At 34.2% G+C, this 15962-nt stretch overlaps 1 protein-coding gene across 7 annotated transcripts in view; it reads right to left on the bottom strand.

The window, feature by feature from the left end:
* LOC142978322 (uncharacterized) overlaps window positions 1–15962 on the bottom strand; it is a 273041-nt gene that overhangs the window by 256231 nt on the left and 848 nt on the right. The window lies entirely within an intron of this gene.

Here is a 15962-nt window from a genome sequence, read left to right as displayed (position 1 = left end):
GAAACGTTCAGATAATTAATTGTATAGTGCTCTATATGTACTATGTATGCATGTGTGTATGTACATGTGTGTGGAAGTGACCGGTGTTATAAATATCTCAGCTATTGTGTATGGGATCAGGGAATAATGTAACACTACCCAAGGTTTGATATCAATGTAGACGACATTAAAAAAGGTTAAAATATTTTTGTTTTCGTCAATAATGTTGAAATTGTTATTATTACTGGAACATTTTATTAGGCACTCAGTTCATACCATGAAAATACGAATCTGTGACGTCATTACACCGTATTTCTATACTAAAATGTGTTTTTGACATTTCATAAAGAGTAGGTAATTTGACAAGTAAATAGTTATTGCCCAAATATTAACTGCCATACAAATAAATTTCCCGAATAATACTACCACCAACACGAACTCGTTACACACCGAAAACACAACAAACAATTCTTATAATTTCCTGGTAAATTAACAACACGTTAGCAGTGTAACGTGTTCGTACAAAAACTAAATGAAAGACAAACAGCTCTGTTTGCCGACAGACATTGATCCCGGCTTGTTCCGGGAATCGAATCCGCGGGGATTATTGTCATATCGACTGACAGACTAAGTGCTGCGATGAAAACAATTATAGAGTTTTATTTGTGCTTTCAATGTTCTAAGTGAATTTGATGAGTAAAGTTATGCTATGTTTATAGAAGTTTACTATACGATAATTTAAGGGTTAGAGCTTTCTTTCGTACAGTGATTTATTATATTAACAAACTTCATTGCAATAAGATCCTGACGCACGAATCTAACTTGAGACTTTAAAATCGGGGGTTGCAATATATTACCACAACAAAGACAGTCATGTCATCAATGCTGTCGACGTATTTTCTGTTTTTGATATTTGCTTGCCTGAAATATTATTTTAATTTTAGCGAAATAGAAGGGCCTCATTTCCCAATAAAACATATTTTACATAGAAGAAGAAAAAGAGCCTATATACCATATTACATTTTAATTCCGTCAACATCTTCACTATCGAACTTAAGCCCTTTTGTAAAACAATACGTTCTTAATTAAGCATGCTTTCGTTCGAAAGGCTCTAGAAACAAGAGCCCTATCAGCGGCATCGATCGCTGAAAACTTGGTATTCTTCAAATGAATGGATAATAAAGCAAAAAACACACGATCGAGCATTACTCGTTTAATTGGGCTCATTACGAATGTGGAGAGAATAGGGTTGTGTGCAATGTATAGACTCGTAGCGGGAGACATAGGACCGACTCTTTTATTATATTAAAACAGTAATCAATTGTTAATGTCAACATTGAAAATTACATAAATAAAATAGCGACTCCTTTAATTTGACATACTAACCCCCGGTTTCTGAGGTACATTTAACCTTAGTTTATCTATTCAATAGCGTCAAAACTCATACAATAAAAACGCTATTCAATAGATAAACTACCGCTAAATGTACTCAGAAACCGGGAGTAAATGATTTACTTTAAAACGTATTTCACCGTCGTTAAGGGTTAGGAACAATTTTTTATTCAAATAGATTTTTCAAACAAAAAAGCTATTTAAGATAGGTATAGATAGATACAAATGCCATGCCGTTTTGATCTGTGGTAATAAACATAAATACTCTAGTGGTTGCACCGGATCGACATAGACATTTGAATCCTTTTAAGCTCATATAAGAAAAAAACTATTATTCTCTCGAAATCGCCAGCTCTTATAACTTGTAGCTAACTAAAAAGTCCAATGATTAGCGTATACAGCTCACGAGAGGAATGCTAATGTGCACTAACGAAGGCCCTTTACCAATCGTTCCAACTACCCTCAGCAATTAACTCACTCATTATTAATTATATTAGTTAATACTAGACAAATAATCACGTTTATAAAATGTGCTGAAAAGTATTTTGTGAATATAGTTAACGTAAATAATTGTGTTAGGGTTTTTTTTGTTTTTAATTTAGATTCATTAAGGCATTATTACAAGGCTCATTAATTTAATTAGAATGTGTTTTTAGATATTATGCGTTTATGTTTAAGTTAAATTAGTTATTGGCTCTGGACAAAGTTTCTAAATTAGAGATGGCTTTTTAGGCGACATGGCGACTCTTATACCTTGTATATCTGCTACTATACCTTAATTATTATAATATAGATTTTTGAAATTTCCAACACGATAAAAAGACGATGGCCTATCATGACTAATTACTATACACTTCTGAAATTCGCACCTTATTTTTTTGTTTAGATGCAATATTTTTTCAGTGATTATGTAAGTTTGTCATATTCCTTGCTATACAAACAACTATTATCCCAATTCCCATACAACAAAAACCAAACGATTAACTAATTGCATAAAAACGACTCAAAACATCATTAACAGTATAATGACGTCACAATACACCACTTAACTCCGTCCAATCAGATAGCAGCGTAATGAAAGAGCGTGACGCGACGACTCCGTGACGACACGTATCCGGAACGATAACGTGACGACAGCGGAACGTCCCACTCCGCAGTAACCGCTAATGGATTTCCGTTACTGTCTACCGTTCTAGCTTTTTGTTCGAGATGTCTTAGCACTAGATAGGGCTTTTGTTTAGATCTTTCACCCCCGCTTTCTGAAGTACATTTAGCGGTAGTTTATCTATTCAATAGCGCTAAAAATCATATTAAAACAAAGCTATTGAATAGATAAACTACCGCTAAATGTACCTCAGAAACTGGGGGTCAGTGATGTAAGATTATATTATTGAATTAAACTTAATGATGGTCTTGTATGACAAGATGTGTGGATGTGAATGACGCAAAGGAAGTTTGTAAGGATCGTACCAAGTGGCGTTCTCTGGTCTCAGCTTACCCCTATGGGAAAAAGGCATGAATTTATGTATGTATATTAAACTTTGATTTTGCTTTTATCCAAGTATATGAAAATATTCTTAAAGCGTTTTTTTCGTTTTGCCTATCTGTTTGGTTAAAGGGCTGAAACAAAAGATTAAAAGAAATTTCGGGGCCATATAACGGACACACTGACTTTGACTCAAATTACAAAACACTTAACGTTTTCAACACAGCGAAAATAAAAATAAACATACACCCAGGAAATGGTTATTTAAGAGACTGCACTGTAAAATGTCATAAACTTCCTTTTTTACTTCTATTACAACACCTTCATAATTAATGCAATATCATCCAACAATTTAGAAGTCCCTTCCAGAGCTCCATATCTTTGCACTAAGAGAGCTCGTGGGACATTTTTCTCACGTAAGGGTAATTGACCTGCTACCCTTTCACTCCCCTTGTTAAAATGTTAAAAGGGATGTTATTTAGAACGGATACCGTAACCGAAACTATTGGAGCCGAATGTAAAATAGCTTCTTATATACTTTATGTATATAGTGATGTGTGAAAGACATGAAAACTATAGATAGTATTAAAATTATTGTAATAAAAAACAATATTTAATACAGATTTTATAAGAATAAATTGAAATACTATGACTTCCGCATCCCAAAATCGCGCCTAACTTAGACACATGAAAATTACATGTAATGCAATAATTATACCCCGTAGAAGGACATAGGCAATATACATTAAAAATATCTAAAACTAGCTGACCCGCGCAACTTCGCTTGCGTCACCTAAGAGAATGAGTCAAAATTTTCCCCGTTTTGTAACACTTTTCGTTGCTACTCCGCTCCTAATGACCATAGCGTGATGTTATATAGCCTATAACCTTCCTCGATAAACGGGCTATCGAACACTGAATTTTTCAAATCGGACCAGTAGTTCCTGAGATTAGCGCGTTCAAACAAACAAACAAACAAACAAACAAACTCTTCAGCTTTATTATATTAGTATAGATCATAAGAATATTATTATGCCGTTTAAAACAGCTTAATCGGTTTGGATAAAATTTGTCAGTGCGTTAGAATATACCCCGGAGAACGACATAGGCTACATTTTTCAACAGAGAGCAAGCTTCTATTATTACAAACATACTATTATCCGTATGTTATTAAATATAATATGATACTGTAAAAGCCCGAGCTGTGGTAAATCCTAAGATTTTCCGGTAAAACGGTAAAAACCAATAAAAGGAGCCCCGCCTCGTGGGGCTCCTCCTATTGGGTGGTTTAAAAAATGTTACGGTATAATTATATACCGTAACATAGTTAACATAGTTAACATAGTTATGAAGAAGGAGTTTTTTTATATACCGTATAGTTTTTAAACTCCGGCTTGACAGTGACATATACAGGGTGTAACAGACAGCCTACCAAAAACGAAAAAAAATGACTTTAGACACGATTCTGATGCTAATGGCGTTGAAAATTTTCATCGGTTTTTTCTTGATTTTTCCGATTTTTTATGCGTTTTTTTAAATTTTTTTTGGTATTATTTCGTTAATACTACACAATGCAACATGAATATGAAAAAAAAATCCGTCATATTACTGTTTTTCACAAAAAACAGCAATGGATTAAAACAACGTATAAATTCGCTATCAGCTGTTCGGCCAACGACACCGCGCCAGCGGCGGCCGGCCGCGACGGTCGACGTCACGCCGTGTACCTACGCGCGCCACACAGACACGATTACGCACACAGCTGTCAGTCTCACACTCACTAGTATGCACGTTACTTAGTATTTGTTCTATGTTAAAAATGAAAATAACATAATTATCACGCTCGCCGATAAAAGGTAAATTCATAAGATTTTAAATGTGTGATATCATATTATTACACGTACAAATACATACAGAACGACAAAAAATCCTATTGATATTCCTTAATGCTATAAAAATCTCTAATAAACAATTTAACATGTATTGTCGCTTTGTTCCATTTGTTCTTGCAAAATTCTATTCGATATTTACACGCTCATTCATACTTCATACAAGCGCGGTGCGACTCGAGAAGTAGATGGCCGTAGTGTCGCGTGACGCCGCGACCGCGTGTGGATGTTACATAGATGGGATGCGACAAAATGGATGCTAAGTAATTCTCCGGGGATTATGAATTATGATAAGTTAGTTTCTCTGATAAGAATATTAATGGATATTGATTGTTATCATTGTTATGTACCTACATTTTTTATGGTTTAATTAAATAAACGTTTCGTGTTTATTTTATTTACTTTAAGCTGATTTTATGTTATAAATATCAAAGTATTTTAAACTTACATCAATAATGTTTGTAATGTTATTCGGTATTTGAATAAAACTACAATGCAACCAGTAACAACTGTGACAAGTAAAAATAGTAATGCCACATCAATATTTTATTGAATCTAATCTCTCGCTGGGATCCTAACTCGTCGCTCGTCACCAAATCGGCGGCGCGCGCGCGGACGGCGCGGAGGGAGCGGGTGGCGCGGGCGAGGGGCGGCGCGAGTGAGCGGAGAGGCGCCCGCGCCGGCGGCTCTCTTTAATAGTTCGAGCAATTCGCTCGCGGAAGACGGAAGCTCTTCACCGGTGTCGTTCGTTATGTCCTATTCGTCGTGTCGTGTGTGAACTGTTGTTTATTATTACTTGTTATTGTTCCGGTTTTGAGTTTTTAGTGTTTTTATTGTTATTATTTTTGTTGTTATTGTTTTCGAAGTGCAGTTGTGTTCGTAAATAGGAAGAAATGTTGATGTGTTATGTATGGTGAAGCACGTGGAAGTGCACGGCGTGCTCTGCACCTGTACGTCCGGATCCAAAGGTACTCAAACTCTCGCCATACACCAGGTATTTGCGTGTTGATAGACATTGATAACAATTTGTTTTAGCACTTTCTTATTATTGGTTACATTTTGCTATTATTGTTTGATTTCACGTAAGCCAAGTAGGTACCTACCTACTTACAATTTTACTATGAGCTATTGTAACATACGGGCCTATTTACGATACCATAAACGATACATAAGATTGTTATCTAATGATAGCGTTGCATACTAGTGAGCGCATAGACGTGTAGACGTCGTAGGTACGTACGCGTGTGGTACGCGACATGTCGTCGCTCAGCGCGCCGCCGCCGCCAGAAATCTCGTAGGCATGCGCGGAGATACATCGCGTTGTTCACTATACATTGAACGCTCAAAAATGACTAACTCGGGAACCAATCATTTCCGAGAAATATCGTTGGAGTAAATTTCGCGCATACAGTGTCACAAACTTACCAGTAAAGTTTTCGGTTAGCTGTCAATTACACCCTGTATATCCGAAATTCCACATCCCTATTTAAGAGCATATCGTCCCGTAGTGTTTGGTTATTTGTTCTCGGTCATTTCATTACTAGCGGTAGTAACTAGTAGGTAGTAGGTTGTAGGTTGTCGAGTCAGCGGGAGGCCGAAGATGTTCGTTGCGTGCGTGTTTACGAAATACGAGAGTTTTACATACATTTATGTACAATGTACATACATACAATCGCGTCTGTTTCCGGCGAAGGTAAGAGAAGACTAAAATGCGGGAGTTTTGTAATGACATTGAGAAAAATTACTTGTAAATATTGACTACTTGTTTATAGTTTTAACTAATAAAGAAAAAAGATGTTAATTGTAAAGTAGGTTAAACAAATGATTTGTCACTGAAATCAGTATAAATAGGTATGCTACATAGGGTATTTTAGACCATTTTTTTAACTTTACTAACATCTCTTGCAAGTTATGATAACTTATGACAATAACTTTTAGTTTAACTATCATTTTCTTACAAGTCAATAAGATTTCTCATTTTCTAACATATCTAAAGTAACCAACATATCTATACTAATATTATAAAGCTGAAGAGTTTGTTTGTTTGATTGTTTGTTTGTTTGTTTGAACGCGCTAATCTCAGGAACTACTGGTCCGATTTGAAAAATTCTTTTAGTGTTAGATAGCCCATATATCGAGGAAGGCTATAGGCTATATATCATCACGCTACTACCAATAGGAGCAGAGTACCAGTGAAAAATATTACAAAAACGGGGAAAATTTTGACCCATCTCTCTTATTTGACGCAAGCGAAGTTGCGCGGGTCAGCTAGTATATATCTACATCGGCAAACACAATCACTCTCTTCTACACGGTCGGTTAAAAATCTCATTACAGCAGCATTATAAATCGTTAATAAAAATAATGGCAGTCATTTTATGAACGTTTGAAGTAAATCGAGTGCTCGCGTTGCACAAATGATGAGACATTTGTCATTGCAAACATTGTTATTACATTTAAAAGATTTATGGTGATGATTTAAAGCTACAAATCATCTCCCTCTTATGCAAGTAGGCAACGATTTAATTCAAAACTTAAGCAACATACAAGAAAAATTGATGTATTTTAGAGACAATTATCATTGTAGTAATATGAATGAAGGTTTTAAGAATGTTGCTTATACTAAAAATATGGTAAAAATAAACATTGTGAGGAAACCTTAGAGTTATTCAATGAAAGTAAAGTATTAAAACAATTTAGTTGAAATACAACCGTATTCTTTAAATTTACTATAACCTCAGTAATTACCAATTCTTTCCTATCTTTTGTTGCAGAATTACTCTAACAAAAATTAACAAGACAATTCGGCAGTTTGAAGACACAACAGTAGCTCCATTGTCTCAAAATGACGTTGCATTTTCCTTCCAACTTAAAACCACCAGTATTTTTAGAAAAGAAAATTACAAAAAGGACCTACACTAAGAGGGCAAAAATAAGCAAAATTTAAACAAAAAAGACTCTTGCAGCCATGGCGTTCTTAAAAGTAAGTATACAGAGCAGATTAACCATTATAAAAGGGCCTTAACATTAATACACAGGCCGGAAAACATTCGGAGCGTAATGGCGGCGCAAAAAGTTAATGGTCGTATTCAAACTCGGGCTGTATTTGAGTTCGGGGTACTTCGGCATGATTCGGCATGATTCGGCTGTAACGCCGGCGCATTTCCCACTTTTATGTTATATTTTCGTATAAACTCGGCAGTCGGTGTACTCGGCGGCCGGACGTTATTTTATGTGGCTGAGTTTTGACACTTGTGACGTGTATGGCCCTTTCCCCTTTATGGGGTTGTGAGGACGGTTTATTAATATTGACGGGGTTGTATTGCGGGTTTTTGTGATTTCATCTAAATATATTCAAGGGTTTTTACGTGAGATTAAATTGTAGATTTTTACGCCTCATGTGTTGAATATTTTAGAAATGTATATTAAGGACCTATATTACAGCTCATTTTAATAACACCGTATTCATGAATATATTCGATTACGAAAGGAATGTTATGATTTAGATTCCCTGTACACGTATTACGTATGTAATACCATCTAAGGAAAAAAACAATATACGGCATAGTGGCTTTCAAATACTTTTTAACTGAGATAGATAATAGCAACCTGCTGGGCAAAGGTTTCCTCCCGTAATCAGTTAGGACTTAGACCTTAAACCACTACGGGTCAACTGCGGGTTGGGAACTTCGCATACCTTCAAGAACTGTTCCGAAGAACTCTCAGGTATTCTAGGTTGCATCGCGATATTTCCCTTAACTCTTGCAACGAGTAATATAAAGAAACTAGCGGACCCGACAGACGTTGTCCTGTCTACATGTCTTTAATTTGAAAATTTTAAACTTTTTTTAATAATCTAAACCATTCTCAGATCTCCTTGAACACACACAAAAAATTTCGTCGAAATCGGTCCAGTCGTTTAAGAGAAGTCAGTGACATACACACATACAGAAGAATTATATAATAATATAAACTACACTTTACCAAGCAACCCACTCAATAATTACATCAAACCATCGATCTATCACCCATCTAGGGTCCTCATAGATTCAATAGAGGCTGTCGCGAGATCCGCCGGCTTCTTTCCTCTTATATCGGAAGGCTTTCACCCGTCACCCTGCATTCACCCCCTTTATCTTCGAGATCTGTCTGTGTCCGACATATTGATTGTTTAGTGTTTCTTGGGGTTCGATACAATTTGTTGATTTTTTAAAGTGTTTTGACTGATTAAATTGAAAATAAAGAATTTATTTTTAATTGATGAGTTTTATAAACGATAAAGTAAGTTTATAGTTCTAGATTGGTCTTGTTGCGGGATTAAATTGTTTTGCAGCGAAAGTGGATTCCAAGATTTTCAGTGTATCATCAGCCCATATTTTTCGTTGTGATTCATAAATAAGACTTTCTCTTATGTAGGAATTTGGGAATCGGCAGTGAGTCAGTGGCTAATTCGCAATTTATTTTTATTGGTAAACAATTGAATGTAGTGCGTACCAATATAGAAAGGTACCTATCATCAACTAACTAACTGTTATTTTATCAACACGTAAACTATGAAATAAGTTCTTATGAATTCTTCTCTTCCTTATTATCGAAAATAAATTAAATCACTTTGCAGTTAACTATGGCACCTAACATTAAATCTTTTTATTCGTATAAAAAACACTACACAATAAAAAGTCATCTATTACCGTACTTTTGAAAGCCCACCAGTTACATCTAAAACTTACCAAAAAACTTATCAGGAGATGGTTTTGAAACAAGTCTGAGCAAAATACAATACAACTTTAGATAGCAAACTAACTTAAACTCAAAATCCACATTCAATATCAAATCTATCCTAGTCAAACGTAAAACATAAGAATACAAGTAATATAGTCACAGTGGCACGTCGTAATGCGGGGCGCGGATGCCGCGGCGGAGGGGCTGAGAGGACTCAATAACCAGCATTCCTTCAGACGCCGCGCTGAATACTGCCGCCTACCGATACTATAGCGAACATGGAGTAAGGGTGAATTGGTACATTTGTTGGGCTTTTTTAAAGTGAAGTGTGGTGTAAGTCAAAGTCAAAGTCAAAGTATATTTATTTGCATAACACAGTAAATAAATAGATGTTAGGTACATTAAAAATAAGGCACGGTATGTTATGACCATTAGTGGCATGCAAATGTTATTAAAATTATTGCATGAAATTCAGAATGATGTCAAAAATAAGAACTATAATATAATGTCATCAAGCAATTGAATTAAATAATAAAAAAAAATGAAGTTCAAATAAAATATTACTATGTCAAAAAATAAAGTAAATTTTAATATCAACAACAAACAAAAAAAATAAATACTATAAAATGTCAAAAGGAGTCATTGAGAAAATCATTCAAATTGTAATAACTTTTGGTGTACAATAATTCTTTGAGTTTATGTCTGAATAAATTAACATTAAGATTTTTTATATTATTTGGTATCTTATTGTAAACTTTAGGCGCTATACAAAATACACTTTTCCACATAAGTGTTGTGTTAGCCTCATGTATTCGCAACTTATTATTGTCCCTTCTGTTCCGTTTCACTGTATCAGACAGCCGAGCAAACAGCTGAGGATTTGTTTTTACAAATAGAGCGACCTCCAGTATATGCAGTACATACACGTATGTAAGTGTGTAGTAAGAATTTATACGAATAAGCCTGGATGTTAATTTATCTGTTATTATGTTATTATATAAGTATGTATTTTGAAGTATATAAGTTGTCTGGTTACCATAGTACAATCTCTGCTTAGTTTGGACTCAGATGACCGTGTGTGAGTTGTCTATATCTTTACTAATATTATAAAGCTGAAGAGTTTGTTTGTTTGAACGCGCTAATCTCAGGAACTAATGGTCCGATTTGAAAAAATATTTCAGTGTTAGATAGTCCATTTATCGAGAAAGGCTATAGGCCATAACATCACGCTGCGGTCATTTAGGAATAGCAACGAAAAATGTTACAAAAATGGGGAAAATTATGACCCATTCTCTCTTCGGTGACGCAAGCGAAGCTGCGCGGGTCCGCTAGTTTACAATAAAATTGAAACTAACAAATTCCGAAATGGAGGCTTCAGGATGCGGCCGTTCAGAACTTTCACCGTTTCGAAATACATATCAAACTGATGGAATTCTGACAGTTAATAATAAATAAATAAATATTTTGGGATAACTCACACACGGTCATCCGATTCCAAACAAAGCAGAGCTTAACTATACTATGATAACCAAATAACTGAAAGACGTGCTTATGTATTACGAAATACATTCTTACATCTAAGATACATTTAAAAAGACTCAGAACGAACGCTCTTGCTCATCACACAAATATTTATATATTAGCAGATAAGTTAACTGACTCTAAACCGCGAACCTGGTCGTTAAAATTTCGCGGTGCATGTGTATTTTTAACATATGTACATACACGGATAAAATACACACGCAGTTTGGAATTAGTCAAGTGGTATACGTTAATACCTCCCACGCAAGTGGTCGCAGGTTCGAACCCGAGGCAACACACCAATTACTTTTCGAAGTTATGTGTGTATTAAAAATAATTATCACATGCTCCAACGGTGAAGGAAAACATCGTGAGAAAACCTTGCATGCCTAAAAATTTGTTTAATACATTTATTGAGGGCATGTAAAGTCCCCAACCCACACTTGGCCAGCGTGGTGGACTCAAGGCCTTACCCCTTCCTCATTACGGGAGGAAGACCCTTGCCCAGCAGTGGGACATTAATGGGTTAGTATTTATGTTAGACATTATCTTTACTCTGTATAAATAAGCCTGTTACTTCCTGTTGTATATTATATGCAATTACTTTGTGAATACTTTTCCCAGTACGAGAGAGTTTCATTTCGCAATTTACAGCCCTCAAGAATTGTTTAAAGAAACCTCAAACATAAAGCCTTCCTTTCAAAATGTTAATAGCATCAGATTTCATAACAGTATTCTTGTGCTAAACCCCTGTATGTTATTTACCTTCAAATTCACGTAAGTATAACTTCAAAAAGTCATTGGTGTACAGTCAACTGCAAAAGCTGCTAAACATATTCAATTATTCAGAACCCCATATTTTGAATCATGCATAGAAAAACATAATTATGACATTAATTGAAATGTTGAATTCCTAATTCCTCCTGATTTTGTTCAGGTATTTATTGACAATTTTTAAATTTTAAAAATAACTATAACGATAAATAAATATTATAATATTTAATAAATAAGATCATATTGGCGATGTCTTGCAAAAAACCTGGTGCAAAATACTCATAATCAGCGGTCCTGTATGACAAAATGTATGGATGTGAATAAAACAAGGTAAGTTTGTAAGGATCGTACCAAGTGGAGTCCTTTGGTCTCTGCCTTCCCCTATGAGAAAAAGGCTTGATTTCTCATGTCTTTAAAATAAAATTAAATAAACTTTATGTTGTATTCGCAATTTCGCAGTAAACATTTTGTTGAGCCAATCGTCAGACAACACAAGTGCTCTGATATAGTCGTTTAGATAGTTGTGCAGAAACGATAGAATAAACTTTTATTGTGCTGACTATTACATTTTATGCACTATTACACATTTAACCTTATTGCCGTGCAAGTTAAGCGAAAAACATAGTTGCGAGATTGTTAAAATAAAAATTTTCTAATAGATGATTTTGGCATTCTTTTTATAGTACGCAATTAATATACAATTAGGTACGTAGTTTAATCTGTATTTATGTATATTTGTGTGAACTCTTAACGAAATATATCAAGCAGATTTTCACCAAAGTTTCTCATTGAACAGATCTTCCATGGTTTTAGCATATAACTAGGAATACCACAAGAAATATTTATGATATTGGAAAAAGTAAAAAGGTTACGTAACGTAACGTAAAAAAAATCTAAATGGTATTTTTACAAAAAAATATCAAATATAAATGTAATACAATAATAAACAGTAAATTAGGCACACCATAGAATTTCGACAGAACCAAAAATATGGTCGCTATTTAAAACGAAATCCAATGATTTACAACTAATTCCGAATAAAATTGTAAAACAACCTTTTTCACTTAAGAAGATAAAGAGAAAAGCCTACGGTTGGTATAAATTATGAGTCCCCTTAAATATGGTATATAGTAAGTTTTATGTGAGATTGTTTTGTTTGGCGTTGCGCCAGTGGCAACCATGTATGTACTGGACCATGGGATACATTTGTAGAAATAGCTTCTAGAAGCGAGATGGTAGAATAATTTTATTGTAGTTATTTATGAGGTTAATGATATACATAATATCACGGTTGTTTACCCCGAAAGCGTATGCAGAGGTGTATGAAATACACTCGCAGTTCGTCATTAACAATGATAGTCTCGGGTGATAAGAGACAAGCTATATACCGTGCACGTTCCCAAACTAATGATATAAATATGTTAAAATGTATGCAATTTTCAAGACTGGGGTTTTTTTTCGTGATGATTTGATTGGTATAAAGTTTTAAAAGTGACTACGTGAAATAGTACACTATTTAAAACTTTGCATTTATTAAATAATTCTATGAAAAGGTAAAGTAATTTTATCTAATATATAAGTATCACGTACAAGATAAGTTTATTAACTGAGTAGGGGAAAAAACATCAAAATATCATGTTTCAGAATCGTAGTTTATCAATGCTAATTCTAGGCAATTGCTGAGAGCGAAATTTTGAGCTGATATTGTTTTATCGAAATTAGAATTGCTAAAACCCAAATTACTAAGTTACCTAACAACTAAAAGGGCTTTAGAAAATACACGATTTAAATAAATATTTTCATCAATTATTCCGTTCTTAAAACTAATAAAATTATTTAAACATTGTCAGTTCTCTACTCATTTGGCACGGTAGCAGGCTAAAGCCCTGATCATCTTCTCATTCTGGAGTAAATCCTGACCCAACAATGGAGCAATAACGTATTGAAATTACTTATTTTACACTATAAGTATAGATTGAAGTAATTACATTCTCACTTACACCTATGACTACTTTAACTAATCGAATGTGTTAGCTTTTCTAATCTCGTAACGAAAACTTATTTAATTACAAACTATAATACAATGTGAACTGTTTACTCAATAAAGATAAGCTTATCTTTCAAATGGCGTGTGGATTAGAAATTAATTAACTCTCTTTGATTGTTTTAAAGCTTTGGTTTTGATTTTTCTTTGAATAAATAAAATAACTTTGAAAGAATCAACAAATAATACTACTAAAATACAAGAAAACAAGACTCAATCGTCTGTTTTGTACAAGAAATACATTTTTCTATAATTCCTACAAATACTATAGCTTTTAAAATAATACCATGAATGCTCTTGGTAACTATCCCTCCTTTTTAGGCCCAACTACGGGTGTAATAAAGACGGAGCAGAAGATATAACAGCTACTTTTTTTACAAAAACTAACAAGCTCGGACTAAAATAGTATATTTTCCAACATTTCCATACCCATACTTTGGCTTTGTGCTGTCTTATCAATCAAAAATAAACAAAATTCCCAGTAACGCAAGAAAGAAAGATTCTTTTATATTTTCAAACGTACTTCCCTTTTCTAAGAACTGAAGCACATCAGAAAGGCTCTCGTTGAAACATGCAGTCTTAATCCTGTCTAATACACGCAGAACACTGCGAACGTAGTCACTCAGTCGCTTAATCTCTCAGTTACTCAGTCACACAGTCATTCAGTCTCTCAGTCACTCAGTGTCTCAAATACTCAGTCTCCCATCCACTCAGCCATTTAGTCACTTGGTCACTTAGACACTCAGACGTTTCACTGATACAGTGAAACGGAACAGAAGGGACAATAATAAATTGCGAATGCATGAGGCTAACACAACACTTATGTGGAAAAGTGTATTTTGTATAGCGCCTAAAGTTTACAATAAGATACCAAATAATATAAAAAATCTTAATGTCAATTTATTCAGACATAAACTCAAAGAATTATTGTACACCAAAAGTTATTACAATTTGAATGATTTTCTCAATGACTCCTTTTGACATTTTATAGTATTTATTTTTTTTGTTTGTTGTTGATATTAAAATTTATTTAATTTTTTGACATAGTAATATTTTATTTCAACTTAATTTTTTTATTATTTAATTCAATTGCTTGATGACATAATATTATAGTTCTTATTTTTGACATCATTCTGAATTTCATTGCAATAATTTTAATAACATTTGCATGCCACTAATGGTCATAACATACCGTGCTTTATTTTTAATGTACCTAACATCTATTTATTTACTGTGTTATGCAAATAAATATACTTTGACTTTGACTTTGACGCTCAGTCACTCAGGCATACAGACACTCACTCTCTTCATCACTCCTTATCATAGCCGTACAGTCACTGAGTAGTTCAGGCACTCAGTTTCTCGACCTCTCAGTCTCTGAGTCAATCAGTATCTCAGACACTCAGTCACTCAGTCATACATTCACTCACTCTTGTCACTCCTTATCATAGCTGCACAGTCACTCATTTACACAGTCGCTAAGTCACTCAGTCTGTTAGCCTCTCATTCACTCAGTTTCTCAGTCGCTCAGTTTCTCAGTCACTCAGTTTCTCAGTCTCTCAGTCACTCGGTGTGTGTCGTGAATACTCTCGGGATTGTCTGTTTGTTTATTTATTGAGACACGCACTTGCATACGTTTCGAGAACTGTGCCACTAGAATATATGGGTTACGCTTTAAACGGCTCTGGCTTTTCTTGTATGTATGTGGAACTTAAGTTAGATATCCTAGGGTTTTACTAGATATGGATCTGGCTTTTCTTGTACCTTAGTATGTGAAGCTTAAACTTTTTTTAAATTTAGTTTTTCTTACTATTAGCGTGAAAGTAAAAAGCTAAAGTTTAGTTTAATAAGTTGAAATGACAGTATGAAGAAAAACAGCGTGGAGTAAATATTGTTAATGTAATTGGTAGCGAGAAATAACGAAAGATTTGTGGAAAACGTTTTATTGCTTCTTTGCGTAACGATGTTTTCCAAAAATATGAAAATAATACGTAGTCTTATTTTGTTGAATTACCTAAAAGTTATGTGATACCCATCAAGACAATACTGTTTGGTTTTAAAGAATAGTTTATTTTCCATTTTACGAAACTTGCAAGCTTAATTAAATATATTACATAATACATTACTTTCGAAACCAAAGTAAAGATAAAATAAA

This window comes from Anticarsia gemmatalis, chromosome 14 (genome assembly GCF_050436995.1).
Source record: "Anticarsia gemmatalis isolate Benzon Research Colony breed Stoneville strain chromosome 14, ilAntGemm2 primary, whole genome shotgun sequence".
NCBI lineage: Eukaryota > Metazoa > Arthropoda > Insecta > Lepidoptera > Erebidae > Anticarsia > Anticarsia gemmatalis.
This window is presented reverse-complemented; position numbering and strand designations above follow the sequence as displayed.